The sequence below is a fragment of the Hordeum vulgare genome, chromosome 7H (genome assembly GCF_904849725.1).
Source record: "Hordeum vulgare subsp. vulgare chromosome 7H, MorexV3_pseudomolecules_assembly, whole genome shotgun sequence".
Taxonomy (NCBI): Eukaryota; Viridiplantae; Streptophyta; class Magnoliopsida; order Poales; family Poaceae; genus Hordeum; species Hordeum vulgare.
This window is the reverse complement of record NC_058524.1, coordinates 632,362,627-632,378,428: the sequence shown is the minus strand read 5'-3', so window position 1 is coordinate 632,378,428 and position 15,802 is coordinate 632,362,627.

Genomic DNA, 15,802 nt, shown 5'->3' with positions numbered 1-15,802 from the left:
CCTATTCCGGCCAGTTTTGTACGCTATTAGTCACTGATTTTGGGTTCTGTTGCGATCCAAACGTTTCGGAAATCCCAGGGTCCGGCTACGTGGAACTGGTGAAAACTCGCAGTTTTGGCCTATTGCGGCCAGTTTAGTATGCTATTAGTCACTGATTTTCGGTCCTGCTGCGATCCGAACGTTTCGGGTACCCTAGGGTCCGGTTACGAGGAACTCGTCCAAACTCGCAGTTTTGGCCTATTCCGGCCAGTTTTCTGTGCTATTACTCACTGATTTTGGTTCCCGCTGCGATCCGAATGTTTAGGGAACCGTGTGGTCTGGTTACGTGGAACTCGTGAAAACTCACAGTTTTGGCCTATCCCGGCGAGTATAGTACGCTATTAATCACTGATTTTGGTCCCTGCTAAGATTTGAACGTTTCGGGAACCCCGGGGTCCGGTTTCTTGGAAGTCGTGAAAACTCGCAGTTTTGGCCTATTCCGGCCAGTTTTGTACGCTATTAGTCACTGATTTTGGGTCCTGCTGCGAACCGAACGTTTCGGAACCCCGGTGTCCGATTACATGGAACTCGTGAAAACTCACAGTTTTGGCCTATTCCGGACAGTTTTGTACGCTATTAATCACTGATTTTCGGTCCTGCTGCGATCCGAACGTTTCGGGAACCCCGGGGTCCGATTACGGGGAACTCGTCCAAACTCGCAGTTTTGGCCTATTCCGACCAGTTTTGTATGCTATTGCTCACTGATTTTGGTTCCCGCTGCGATCCGAACGTTTCATGGAACCCCGGGGTCCGGTCACGTGGAACTCATGAAAACACGTAGTATTGGCCTAGTCCGACCAGTTTTGTATGCTTTTAGTCACTGATTTTGGGTCCTGCTGCGATCCGATCGTTTTGGGAACCCCGGGGTCCGGTTACGAAGAACTCGTCCAAACTCGCAGTTTTGGCCTATCCCGACCAGTTTGGTACGCTATTAATCACTGATTTTGGTTCCTGCTACGATCTGAACGTTTCGGGAACCCCGGGGTCCGGTTACTTGGAAATCGTGAAAACTCGCAGTTTTGGCTTATTCCGGCAAGTTTTGTACGCTATTAGTCACTGATTTTGGGTCCTGCTGCGAACCGAACGTTTCTGGAACCCCGGTGTCCGGTTACGTGGAACTCTTGAAAACTCACAGTTTTGGCCTATTCCGGACAGTTTTGTACGCTATTAGTCACTGATTTTCGGTCCTGCTGCGATCCAAACATTTCGTGAACCCCGAGGTCTGATTACGAGGAACTCGTCCAAACTCGCAGTTTTGGCCTATTCCGGCCAGTTTTGTACGCTATTACTCACTAATTTTGGTTCCCGCTGCGATCCGAACGTGTCGGGAACCCCATGGTCCGGTTACGGGGAACTCGTCAAACTCGTTGGTTTGGCCTATTCCGGCGAGTTTTGTACGCTATTACTCACTGATTTTGGTTCCCGCTGCGATCCGAACGTTTTGGGAACCCCGGGGTCCGGTCACGTGGAACTCGTGAAAACACGCAGGTTTGGCCTATTCCGGCCAGTTTTATATGCTAATAGTCACTGATTTTGGGTCCTGTTGCGATCCGAACGTTTCGGGAACCTCGGGGTCCGGTTACGGAGAACTCGTCCAAACTCGTATTTTGGCCTATTCCGGCCAGTTTTGTATGCTATTAGTCACTGATTTTGGGTCCCGCTGCGATCCGAACGTTTCGGGAACCCCGGGGTCCGGTTACGTGGAACTCGTCCAAACTCGCAGTTTTGGCCTATTCCGGCCAGTTTTGTATGCTATTACTCACTGGTTTTGTTTCCCGCTGCGATCCGAACGTTTCGGCAACCCCATGATCTAGTTACGTGGAACTCGTCAAAACTCGCAGTTTTGGCCTATTTCGGCCAATTTTGTATGCTATTACTCACTGATTTTGGTTCTAGCTGCGATCTGAACGTTTCGGGAACCCCGGGGTCCGGTAACGTGGAACTCGTGAAAACACGCAGTTTTTGCTATTAGTCACTGATTTTGGGTCCTGCTGCGATCCGAACATTTCGGGAGCTCCGGGGTCCGGTTACGGAGAACTCGTTCAAACTCGTATTTTCGGCCTATTCCAGCCAGTTTTGTATGCTATTAGTCACTGATTTTCGGTCGTGCTGCGATCCGAACGTTTCGGGTACCCCGGGGTCCGGTTACGAGGAACTCGTCCAAACTTGCAGTTTTGGCCTATTCCGGCCAGTTTAGTATGCTATTACTCAGTGATTTTGGTTCCGCTGCGATCCGAATGTTTCGGGAACCGTGTGGTCTGGTTACGTGGAACTCGTGAAAACTCACAGTTCTGGCCTATCCCGGCCAGTTTTGTACGCTATTAATCACTGATTTTGGTTCCTGCTATGATCTGAACGTTTCGGGAACCCCGGGGTCTGGTTACTTGGAACTCGTGAAAACTCCCAGTTTTAGCCTATTCCGGCCAGTTTTGTACGCTATTAGTCACTGATTTTGGGTCCTGCTGCGAACCGAACATTTCGGGAACCCCGGTGTCCGATTACGTGGAAGTCGTGAAAACTCACAGTTTTGGCCTATTCCGGACAGTTTTGTACGCTATTAGTCACTGATTTTCGGTCCTCCTGCGATCCGAACGTTTCGGGAACCCCGGGTTCCGATTACGGGGAACTCGTCCAAACTCACAGTTTTCGCCTATTCCGACCAGTTTTGTATGCTATTGCTCACTGATTTAGGTTCCCGCTGCGATCCGAACGTTTCATGGAACCCCGGGGTCCGGTCACGTGGAACTCATGAAAACACGTAGTATTGTCCTAGTCCGACCAGTTTTGTATGCTATTAGTCACTGATTTTGGGTCCTGCTGCGATCCGAATGTTTCGGGAACCCAGGGGTCCGGTTACGGAGAACTCGTCCAAACTCGTATTTTTGCCTATTCCGGCCAGTTTTTATGCTATTAGTCACTGATTTTGGGTCCCGCTGCGATCCGAATATTTTGGGAACCCCGGGGTCCGGTTACGTGGAACTCGTGAAAACTCGCAGATTTGGCCTATTCCGGCCAGTTTTGTACGCTATTAGTCACTGATTTTGGGTTCTGCTGCGATCCAAACGTTTCGAAAACCCCAAGGTCCGGCTACGTGGAACTCGTGAACACTCGCAGTTTTGGCCTATTGCGGCCAGTTTAGTATGCTATTAGTCACTGATTTTCGGTCCTGCTGCGATCCGAACGTTTCGGGTACCCTAGGGTCCGGTTACGAGGAACTCGTCCAAACTCGCAGTTTTGGCCTATTCCGGCCAGTTTTGTATGGTATTACTCACTGATTTTGGTTCCCGCTGCGATCCGAATGTTTCGGGAACCGTGTGGTCTGGTTACGTGGAACTCGTGAAAACTCACAGTTTTGGCCTATTCCGGCCAGTTTTGTACGATATTGGTCACTGATTTTCGGTCCTGCTGCGATCCGAACGTTTCGGGAACCCCGGGGTCCGATTACGGGGAACTCGTCCAAACTCGCAGTTTTGGCCTATTCCGACCAGTTTTGTATGCTATTGCTCACTGATTTTGGTTCCCGCTGCGATCCGAAAGTTTCATGGAACCCCGAGGTCCGGTCACATGGAACTCATGAAAACACATAGTATTGGCCTAGTCCGACCAGTTTTGTATGCTATTAGTCACTGATTTTGGGTCCTGCTGCGATCCAAACGTTTTGGGAACCCCGGGGTCCGGTTACGAAGAACTCGTCCAAACTCGCAGTTTTGGCCTATCCCGACCAGTTTTGTACGCTATTAATCACTGATTTTGGTTCCTGCTACGATATGAACGTTTCGGGAACCCCGGGGTCCGGTTACTTGGAACTCGTGAAAACTCGCAGTTTTGGCTTATTCCGGCCAGTTTTGTACGTTATTAGTCACTGATTTTGGGTCCTGCTGCGAACCGAACGTTTCTGGAACCCCCGTGTCCGGTTACGCGGAACTCGTGAAAACTCACAGTTTTGGCCTATTCCAGACAGTTTTGTACGCTATTAGTCACTGATTTTCGGTCCTGCTGCGATCCAAACATTTCGTGAACCCCGGGGTCTGATTACGAGGAACTCGTCCAAACTCGCAGTTTTGGCCTATTCCGGCCAGTTTTGTATGCTATTACTCACTCATTTTGGTTCCCGCTGCGATCCGAACGTGTCGGGAACCCCATGGTCCGGTTACGGGGAACTCGTCAAACTCGTTGGTTTGACCTATTCCGGCGAGTTTTGTACGCTATTACTCACTGATTTTGGTTCCCGCTGCGATCCGAACGTTTCGGGATCCCCGGGGTCCGGTCACGTGGAACTCGTGAAAACACGCAGGTTTGGCCTATTCCGACCAGTTTTGTATGCTAATAGTCACTGATTTTGGGTCCTGCTGCGATCCGAACGTTTCGGGAACCCCGGGGTCCGGTTACGGAGAACTCGTCCAAACTCACAGTTTTGGCCTATTCCGACCAGTTTTGTACGCTATTAGTCACTGATTTTGGGTCCCGCTGCGATCCGAACGTTTCGGGAACCCCGGGGTCCGGTTACGTGGAACTCGTCCAAACTCGCAGTTTTGGCCTATTCCGGCCAGTTTTGTATGCTATTACTCACTGGTTTTGTTTCCCGCTGCGATCCGAACGTTTCGGAAACCCCATGATCTAGTTACGGGGAACTCGTCAAAACTCGCAGTTTTGGCCTATTCCGGCCAATTTTGTATGCTATTACTCACTGATTTTGGTTCCCGCTGCGATCTGAACGTTTCGGGAACCCCGGGGTCCGGTAACGTGGAACTCGTGAAAACACGCAGTTTTCGCTATTAGTCACTGATTTTGGGTCCTGCTGCGATCCCAACATTTCGGGAGCTCCGGGGTCCGGTTACGGAGAACTCGTTCAAACTCGTATTTTTGGCCTATTCCAACCAGTTTTGTATGCTATTAGTCACTGATTTTGGGTCCTGCTGCGATCCGAATGTTTCGGGAACCCCGGGGTCCGGTTACGGAGAACTCGTCCAAACTCGTATTTTTGCCTATTCCGGCCAGTTTTGTATGCTATTACTCACTGATTTTGGTTCCCGCTGCGATCCGAACGTTTCGGGAACCCGGGGGTCCGGTCAGATGGAACTCGTGAAAACACGCAGTTTTGGCCTATTCTGGCCAGTTTTGTATGCTATTAGTCACTGATTATGGGTCCTGCTGCGATCCGAACGTTTCGGGAACCCGGGGTCCGGTTACGAAGAACTCGTCCAAACTCGTATTTTTGGCCTATTCCGGCCAGTTTTGTATGCTATTAGTCACTGATTTTGGGTCCCGCTGCGATCCGAATATTTTGGGAACCCCGGGGTCCGGTAAAGTGGAACTCGTCCAAACTCGCAGATTTGGCCTATTCCGGCCAGTTTTGTACGCTATTAGTCACTGATTTTGGGTTCTGCTGCGATTCAAACGTTTCGGAAACCCCAAGGTCCGGCTACGTGGAACTCGTGAAAACTCGCAGTTTTGGCCTATTGCGGCCAGTTTAGTATGCTATTAGTCACTGATTTTCGGTCCTGCTGCGATCCGAATGTTTCGGGTACCCTAGGGTCCGGTTACGAGGAACTCGTCCAAACTCGCAGTTTTGGCCTATTCCGGCCAGTTTTGTGTGCTATTACTCACTGATTTTGGTTCCCGCTGCGATCCGAATGTTTAGGGAACCGTGTGGTCTGGTTATGTGGAACTCGTGAAAACTCACAGTTTTGGCCTATCCCGGCGAGTTTAGTACGCTATTAATCACTAATTTTGGTTCCTGCTATGATCTGAACGTTTCGGGAACCCCGGGGTCCGGTTACTTGGAACTCGTGAAAACTCGCAGTTTTGGCCTATTCCGGCCAGTTTTGTACGCTATTAGTCACTGATTTTGGGTCCTGCTGCGAACCGAACGTTTCGGAACCCCGGTGTCCGATTACGTGGAACTCGTGAAAACTCTCAGTTTTGGCCTATTCCGGACAGTTTTGCACGCTATTAGTCACTGATTTTCGGTCCTGCTGCGATCCGAACGTTTCGGGAACCCCGGGGTCCGATTACGGGGAACTCGTCCAAACTCGCAGTTTTGGCCTATTCCGACCAGTTTTGTATGCTATTGCTCACTGATTTTGGTTCCCGCTGCGATCGGAACGTTTCATGGAACCCCGGGGTCCGGTCACGTGGAACTCATGAAAACACGTAGTATTGTCCTAGTCCGACCAGTTTTCTATGCTATTAGTCACTGATTTTGGGTCCTGCTGCGATCCGAATGTTTCGGGAACCCCGGGGTCCGGTTACGGAGAACTCGTCCAAACTCGTATTTTTGCCTATTCCGGCCAGTTTTGTATGCTATTAGTCACTGATTTTGGGTCCCGCTGCGATCCGAATATTTTGGGAACCCCGGGGTCCGGTTACGTGGAACTCGTGAAAACTCGCAGATTTGGCCTATTCCGGCCAGTTTTGTACGCTATTACTCACTGATTTTGGGTTCTGCTGCGATTCAAACGTTTCGAAAACCCCAAGGTCCGGCTACGTGGAACTCGTGAAAACTCGCAGTTTTGGCCTATTGCGGCTAGTTTAGTATGCTATTAGTCACTGATTTTCGGTCCTGCTGCGATCCGAACGTTTCGGGTACCATAGGGTCCGGTTACGAGGAACTCGTCCAAACTCGCAGTTTTGGCCTATTCCGGCCAGTTTTGTATGGTATTACTCACTGATTTTGGTTCCCGCTGCGATCCGAATGTTTCGGGAACCGTGTGGTCTGGTTACGTGGAACTCGTGAAAACTCACAGTTTTGGCCTATCCCGGCGAGTTTAGTACGCTATTAATCACTGATTTTGGTTCCTGCTATGATCTGAACGTTTCGGGAACCCCGGGGTCCGGTTACTTGGAACTCGTGAAAACTCGCAGTTTTGGCCTATTCCGGCCAGTTTTGTACGCTATTAGTCACTGATTTTCGGTCCTGCTGCGATCCGAACGTTTCGAGAACCCCGGGGTCCGATTACGGGGAACTCGTCCAAACTCGCAGTTTTGGCCTATTCCGGACAGTTTTGTACGCTATTAGTCACTGATTTTCGGTCCTGCTGCGATCCGAACGTTTCGGGAACCCCGGGGTCCGATTACGGGGAACTCGTCCAAACTCGCAGTTTTGGCCTATCCCGACCAGTTTTGTACGCTATTAATCACTGATTTTGGTTCCTGCTACGATATGAACGTTTCGGGAACCCCGGGGTCAGCTTACTTGGAACTCGTGAAAACTCGCAGTTTTGGCTTATTCCGGCCAGTTTTGTACGCTATTAGTCACTGATTTTGGGTCCTGCTGCGAACCGAACGTTTCTGGAACCCCGGTGTCCGGTTACGTGGAAGTCGTGAAAACTCACAGTTTTGGCCTATTCCAGACAGTTTTGTACGCTATTAGTCACTGATTTTCGGTCCTGCTGCGATCCAAACATTTCATGAACCCCGGGGTCAGATTACGAGGAACTCGTCCAAACTCGCAGTTTTGGCCTATTCCGGCCAGTTTTGTATGCTATTACTCACTCATTTTGGTTCCTGCTGCGATCCGAATGTGTCGGGAACCCCATGGTCCGGTTACGGGGAACTCGTCAAACTCGTTGGTTTGACCTATTCCGGCGAGTTTTGTACGCTATTACTCACTGATTTTGGTTCCCGCTGCGATCCGAACGTTTCGGGAACCCCGGGGTCCGGTCACGTGGAACTCGTGAAAACACGCAGGTTTGGCCTATTCCGGCCAGTTTTGTATGCTAATAGTCACTGATTTGGGTCCTGCTGCGATCCAAACGTTTCGGGAACCCCGGGGTCCGGTTACGGAGAACTCGTCCAAACTTGTATTTTGGCCTATTCCGGCCAGTTTTGTATGCTATTAGTCACTGATTTTGGGTCCCGCTGCGATCCAAACGTTTCGGGAACCCCGGGGTCCGGTTACGTGGAACTCGTCCAAACTCGCAGTTTTGGCCTATTCCGGCCAGTTTTGTATGCTATTACTCACTGGTTTTGTTTCCCGCTGCGATCCGAATGTTTCGGAAACCCCATGATCTAGTTACGGGGAACTCGTCAAAACTCGCAGTTTTGGCCTATTCTGGCCAATTTTGTATGCTATTACTCACTGATTTTGGTTCCCGCTGCGATCTGAACGTTTCGGGAACCCCGGGGTCCGGTAACGTGGAACTCGTGAAAACAGGCAGTTTTTGCTATTAGTCACTGATTTTGGGTCCTGCTGCGATCCGAACATTTCGGGAGCTCCGGGGTCCGGTTACGGAGAACTCGTTCAAGCTCGTATTTTTGGCCTATTACAGCCAGTTTTGTATGCTATTAGTCACTGATTTTGGGTCCCGCTGCAATCTGAACGTTTCGGGAACCCTGGGGTCCGGTTACGTGAACTCGTCCCAACTCGTATTTTTGGCCTATTCAGGACAATTTTCTACGCTATTAGTCACTGATTTTCTCTCCTGATGCGATCCGAACGTTTCTGGAACCCCGGGGTCCGGTTACGGGGACCTCGTCCAAACTCGCAGTTATGGCCTATTCCGACTAGTTTTGTATGCTATTACTCACTCATTTTGGTTCCCGCTGCGATCCGAACGTGTCGGGAACCCCGTGGTCCGGTTACGGGGAACACGTCAAACTCGTTGGTTTGGCCTATTCCGGTGAGTTTTGTACGCTATTACTCACTGATTTTGGTTCCCGCTGCGATCCGAACGTTTCGGGAACCCCGGGGTCCGGTCAGATGGAACTCGTGAAAACACGCAGTTTTGGCCTATTCTGGCCAGTTTTGTATGCTATTAGTCACTGATTTTGGGTCCTGCTGCGATCCGAACGTTTCGGGAACCCGGGGTCCGTTTACGAAGAACTCGTCCAAACTCGTATTTTTGGCCTATTCCGGCCAGTTTTGGATGCTATTAGTTACTGATTTTGGGTCCCGCTGCGATCCGAATATTTTGGGAACCCCGGGGTCCGGTTACGTGGAACTCGTGAAAACTCGCAGATTTGGCCTATTCTGGCCAGTTTTGTACTCTATTAGTCACTGGTTTTGGGTTCTGCTGCGATCCAAACGTTTCGGAAACCCCAGGGTCCGGCTACGTGGAACTCGTGAAAACTCGCAGTTTTGGCCTATTGCGGCCAGTTTAGTATGCTATTAGTCACTGATTTTCGGTCCTGCTGCGATCAATACGTTTCATGTACCCTAGGGTCCGGTTACGAGGAACTCGTCCAAACTCGCAGTTTTGGCCTATTCCGGCAAGTTTTGTATGCTATTACTCACTGATTTTGGTTCCCGCTACGATCCGAATGTTTAGGGAACCGTGTGGTCTGGTTACGTGGAACTCGTGAAAACTCACAGTTTTGGCCTATCCCGGCGAGTTTAGTACGCTATTAATCACTGATTTTGGTTCCTGCTATGATCTGAACGTTTCGGGAACCCCGGGGTCCGGTTACTTGGAACTCGTGAAAACTCGCAGTTTTGGCCTATTCCGGCCAGTTTTGTACGCTATTAGTCACTGATTTTGGGTCCTGCTGCGAACCGAACGTTTCGGAACCCCGGTGTCCGATTACGTGGAACTCATGAAAACTCATAGTTTTGGCCTATTCCGGACAGTTTTGTACGCTATTAGTCACTGATTTTCGGTCCTGCTGCGATCCGAACGTTTCGGGAACCCCGGGGTCCGATTACGGGGAAATCGTCCAAACTCGCAGTTTTGGCCTATTCCGACCAGTTTTGTATGCTATTGCTCACTGATTTTGGTTCCCGCTGCGATCCGAACGTTTCATGGAACCCCGGGGTCCGGTCACGTGGAACTCATGAAAACACGTAGTATTGGCCTAGTCCGACCAGTTTTGTATGCTATTAGTCACTGATTTTGGGTCCTGCTGCGATCCGATCGTTTTGGGAACCCCGGGGTACGGTTACGAAGAACTCGTCCAAACTCGCACTTTTGGCCTATCCCGACCAGTTTTGTACGCTATTAATCACTGATTTTGGTTCCTGCTACGATCTGAACGTTTCGGGAACCCCGGGGTCCGGTTACTTGGAACTCGTGAAAACTCGCAGTTTTGGCTTATTCCGGCAAGTTTTGTACGCTATTAGTCACTGATTTTGGGTCCTGCTGCGAACCGAACGTTTTTGGAACCCCGGTGTCCGGTTACGTGGAAATCTTGAAAACTCACAGTTTTGGCCTATTCCGGACAGTTTTGTACGCTATTAGTCACTGATTTTCGGTCCTGCTGCGATCCAAACATTTCGTGAACCCCGGGGTCTGATTACGAGGAACTCGTCCAAACTCGCAGTTTTGGCCTATTCCGGCCAGTTTTGTATGCTATTACTCACTAAATTTGGTTCCCGCTGCGATCCGAACGTGTCGGGAACCCCATGGTCCGGTTACGGGGAACTCGTCAAACTCGTTGGTTTGGCCTATTCCGGCGAGTTTTGTACGCTATTACTCACTGATTTTGGTTCCCGCTGCGATCCGAACGTTTCGGGAACCCCGGGGTCCGGTCACGTGGAACTCGTGAAAACACGCAGGTTTGGCCTATTCCGGCCAGTTTTGTATGCTAATAGTCACTGATTTTGGGTCCTGCTGCGATCCGAACGTTTCGGGAACCCCGGTGTCCGGTTACGGAGAACTCGTCCAAACTCGTATTTTGGCCTCTTCCGGCCAGTTTTGTATGCTATTACTCACTGATTTTGGGTCCCGCTGCGATCCGAACGTTTCGGGAACCCCGGGGTCCGGTTACGTGGAACTCGTCCAAACTCGCAGTTTTGGCCTATTCCGGCCAGTTTTGTATGCTATTACTCACTGGATTTGTTTCCCGCTGCGATCCGAACGTTTCGGAAACCCCATGATCTAGTTACATGGAACTCGTCAAAACTCGCAGTTTTGGCCTATTCCGGCCAATTTTGTATGCTATTACTCACTGATTTTGGTTCCAGCTGCAATCTGAACGTTTCGGGAACCCCGGGGTCCGGTAACGTGGAACTCGTGACAACACGCAGTTTTTGCTATTAGTCACTGATTTTGGGTCCTGCTGCGATCCAAACATTTCGGGAGCTCCGGGGTCCGGTTACGGAGAACTCGTTCAAACTCGTATTTTTGGCCTATTCCAGCCAGTTTTGTATGCTATTAGTCACTGATTTTGGGTCCCGCTACGATCTGAACGTTTCGGGAACCCCGGGGTCCGGTTACGTGGAACTCGTCCGAACTCGTATTTTTGGCCTATTCAGGACAATTTTCTACGCTATTAGTCACTGATTTTCTCTCGTGATGCGATCCGAACGTTTCTGGAACCCCGGGGTCCGGTTACCGGGAACTCGTCCAAACTCGCAGTTATGGCCTATTCCGACCAGTTTTGTATGCTATTACTCACTCATTTTGGTTCCCGCTGCGATCCGAACGTGTCGGGAACCCCGTGGTCCGGTTACGGGGAACTCGTCAAACTCGTTGGTTTGGCCTATTCCGGCGAGTTTTGTACGCTATTACTCACTGATTTTGGTTCCCGCTGCGATCCGAACGTTTCGGGAACCCCGGGGTCCGGTCACGTGGAACTCGTGAAAACACGCAGTTTTGGCCTATTCCGGCCAGTTTTGTATGCTATTAGTCACTGATTTTGGGTCCTGCTGCGATCCGAACGTTTCGGGAACCCCGGGGTCCGGTTACGGAGAACTCGTCCAAACTCGTATTTTGGCCTATTCCGGCCAGTTTTGTATGCTATTACTCACTGATTTTGGTTCCCGCTGCGATCCGAACGTTTCGGGAACCCCGGGGTCCGGTCAAATGGAACTCGTGAAAACACGCAGTTTTGGCCTATTCTGGCCAGTTTTATATGCTATTAGTCACTGATTTTGGGTCCTGCTGCGATTCGAACGTTTCGGGAACCCGGGGTCCGGTTACGAAGAACTCGTCCAAACTCGTATTTTTGGCCTATTCCGACCAGTTTTGTATGCTATTAGTCACTGATTTTGGTTCCCGCTGCGATCCGAACGTTTCGGGAACCCCGGGGTCCGGTCAGATGGAACTCGTGAAAACACGCAGTTTTGGCCTATTCCGGCCAATTTTGTATGCTATTACTCACTGATTTTGGTTCCAGCTGCGATCTGAACGTTTCGGGAACCCCCGGGGTCCGGTAACGTGGAACTCATGAAAACACGCAGTTTTTGCTATTAGTCACTGATTTTGGGTCCTGCTGCGATCCGAACATTTCGGGAGCTCCGGGGTCCGGTTACGGAGAACTCGTTCAAACTCGTATTTTTGGCCTATTCCAGCCAGTTTTGTATGCTATTAGTCACTGATTTTGGGTCCCGCTGCGATCTGAACGTTTCGGGAACCCCGGGGTCCGGTTACGTGGAACTCGTCCGAACTCGTATTTTTGGCCTATTCAGGACAATTTTCTACGCTATTAGTCACTGATTTTCTCTCGTGATGCGATCCGAACGTTTCTGGAACCCCGGGGTCCGGTTACGGGGAACTCGTCCAAACTCGCAGTTATGGCCTATTCCGACCAGTTTTGTATGCTATTACTCAGTTATTTTGGTTCCCGCTGCGATCCGAACGTGTCGGGAACCCCGTGGTCCGGTTACGGGGAACTCGTCAAACTCGTTGGTTTGGCCTATTCCGGCGAGTTTTGTACGCTATTACTCACTGATTTTGGTTCCCGCTGCGATACGAACGTTTCGGGAACCCCGGGGTCCGGTCACGTGGAACTCGTGAAAACACGCAGTTTTGGCCTATTCCGGCCAGTTTTGTATGCTATTAGTCACTGATTTTGGGTCCTGCTGCGATCCGAACGTTTCGGGAACCCCGGAGTCCGGTTACGGAGAACTCGTCCAAACTCGTATTTTGGCCTATTCCGGCCAGTTTTGTATGCTATTACTCACTGATTTTGGTTCCCGCTGCGATCCGAACGTTTCGGGAACCCCGGGGTCCGGTCAGATGGAACTCGTGAAAACACGCAGTTTTGGCCTATTCTGGCCAGTTTTATATGCTATTAGTCACTGATTTTGGGTCCTGCTGCGATTCGAACGTTTCGGGAACCCGGGGTCCGGTTACGAAGAACTCGTCCAAACTCGTATTTTTGGCCTATTCCGACCAGTTTTGTATGCTATTAGTCACTGATTTTGGTTCCCGCTGCGATCCGAACGTTTCGGGAACCCCGGGGTCCGGTCAGATGGAACTCGTGAAAACACGCAGTTTTGGCCTATTCCGGCCAATTTTGTATGCTATTACTCACTGATTTTGGTTCTAGCTGCGATCTGAACGTTTCAGGAACCCCCGGGGTCCGGTAACGTGGAACTCGTGAAAACACGCAGTTTTTGCTATTAGTCACTGATTTTGGGTCCTGCTGCGATCCGAACATTTCGGGAGCTCCGGGGTCCGGTTACGGAGAACTCGTTCAAACTCGTATTTTTGGCCTATTCCAGCCAGTTTTGTATGCTATTAGTCACTGATTTTGGGTCCCGCTGCGATCTGAACGTTTCGGGAACCCCGGGGTCCGGTTACGTGGAACTCGTCCGAACTCGTATTTTTGGCCTATTCAGGACAATTTTCTACGCTATTAGTCACTGATTTTCTCTCGTGATGCGATCCGAACGTTTCTGGAACCCCGGGGTCCGGTTACGGGGAACTCGTCCAAACTCGAAGTTATGGCCTATTCCGACCAGTTTTGTATGCTATTACTCAGTTATTTTGGTTCCCGCTGCGATCCGAACGTGTCGGGAACCCCGTGGTCCGGTTACGGGGAACTCGTCAAACTCGTTGGTTTGGCCTATTCCGGCGAGTTTTGTACGCTATTACTCACTGATTTTGGTTCCCGCTGCGATACGAACGTTTCGGGAACCCCGGGGTCCGGTCACGTGGAACTCGTGAAAACACGCAGTTTTGGCCTATTCCGGCCAGTTTTGTGTGCTATTAGTCACTGATTTTGGGTCCTGCTGCGATCCGAACGTTTCGGGAACCCCGGGGTCCGGTTACGGAGAACTCGTCCAAACTCGTATTTTGGCCTATTCCGGCCAGTTTTGTATGCTATTACTCACTGATTTTGGTTCCCGCTGCGATCCGAACGTTTCGGGAACCCCGGGGTCCGGTCAGATGGAACTCGTGAAAACACGCAGTTTTGGCCTATTCTGGCCAGTTTTGTATGCTATTAGTCACTGATTTTGGGTCCTGCTGCGATGCGGACGTTTCGGGAACCCGGGGTCCGCTTACGAAGAACTCGTCCAAACTCGTATTTTTGGCCTATTCCGACCTGTTTTGTATGCTAATAGTCACTGATTTTGGGTCCCGCTGCTATCCGAATATTTTGGGAACCCCGGGGTCCGGTTACGTGGAACTCGTGAAAACTCGCAGATTTGGCCTATTCCAGCCAGTTTTGTACGCTATTAGTCACTGATTTTGGGTTCTGCTGCGATCCAAACGTTTCGGAAACCCCAGGGTCCGGCTACGTGGAACTCGTGAAAACTCGCAGTTTTGGCCTATTGCGACCAGTTTAGTATGCTATTAGTCACTGATTTTCGGTCCTGCTGCGATCCGAACGTTTCGGGTACCCTAGGGTCCGGTTACGAGGAACTCGTCCAAACTCGCAGTTTTGGCCTATTCCGGCCAGTTTTGTATGCTATTACTCACTGATTTTGGTTCCCGCTGCGATCCGAATGTTTCGGGAACCGTGTGGTCTGGTTACGTGGAACTCGTGAAAACTCACAGTTTTGGCCTATCCCGGCCAGTTTTGTACGCTATTAATTACTGATTTTGGTTCCTGCTATGATGTGAACGTTTCGGAAACCCCGGGGTCCGGTTACTTGGAACTCGTGAAAACTCCCAGTTTTAGCCTATTCCGGCCAGTTTTGTACGCTATTAGTCACTGATTTTGGGTCCTGCTGCGAACCGAACGTTTCGGGAACCCCGGTGTCCGATTACGTGGAACTCGTGAAAACTCACAGTTTTGGCCTATTCCGGACAGTTTTGTACGCTATTAGTCCCTGATTTTCGGTCCTGCTGCGATCCGAACGTTTCGGGAACCCCGGGGTCCGATTACGGGGAACTCGTCCAAACTCACAGTTTTGGCCTATTCCGACCAGTTTTGTATGCTATTGCTCACTGATTTTGGTTCCCGCTGCGATCCGAACGTTTCATGGAACCCCGGGGTTCGGTCACGTGGAACTCATGAAAACACGTAGTATTGGCCTAGTCCGACCAGTTTTGTATGCTATTAGTCACTAATTTTGGGACCTGCTGCGATCCGAACGTTTTGGGAACCCCGGGGTCCGGTTACGAAGAACTCGTCCAAACCCGCAGTTTTGGCCTATCCCAACCAGTTTTGTACGCTATTAATCACTAATTTTGGTTCCTGGTACGATCTGAACGTTTCGGGAACCCCGGGGTCCGGTTACTTGGAACTCGTGAAAACTCGCAGTTTTGGCTTATTCCGGCAAGTTTTGTACGCTATTAGTCACTGATTTTGGGTCCTGCTGCGAACCAAACGTTTCTGGAACCCCGTGGTCCGGTTACGTGGAACTCTTGAAAACTCACAGTTTTGGCCTATTCCGGACAGTTTTGTACGCTATTAGTCACTGATTTTCGGTCCTGCTGCGATCCAAACATTTCGTGAACCCCGGGGTCTGATTACGAGGAACTCGTCCAAACTCGCAGTTTTGGCCTATTCTGGCCAGTTTTGTATGCTATTACTCACTCATTTTGGTCCCGCTGCGATCCGAACGTGTCGGGAACCCCATGGTCCGGTTACGGGGAACTCGTCAAACTCGTTGGTTTGGCCTATTCCGGTGAGTTTTGTACGCTATTACTCA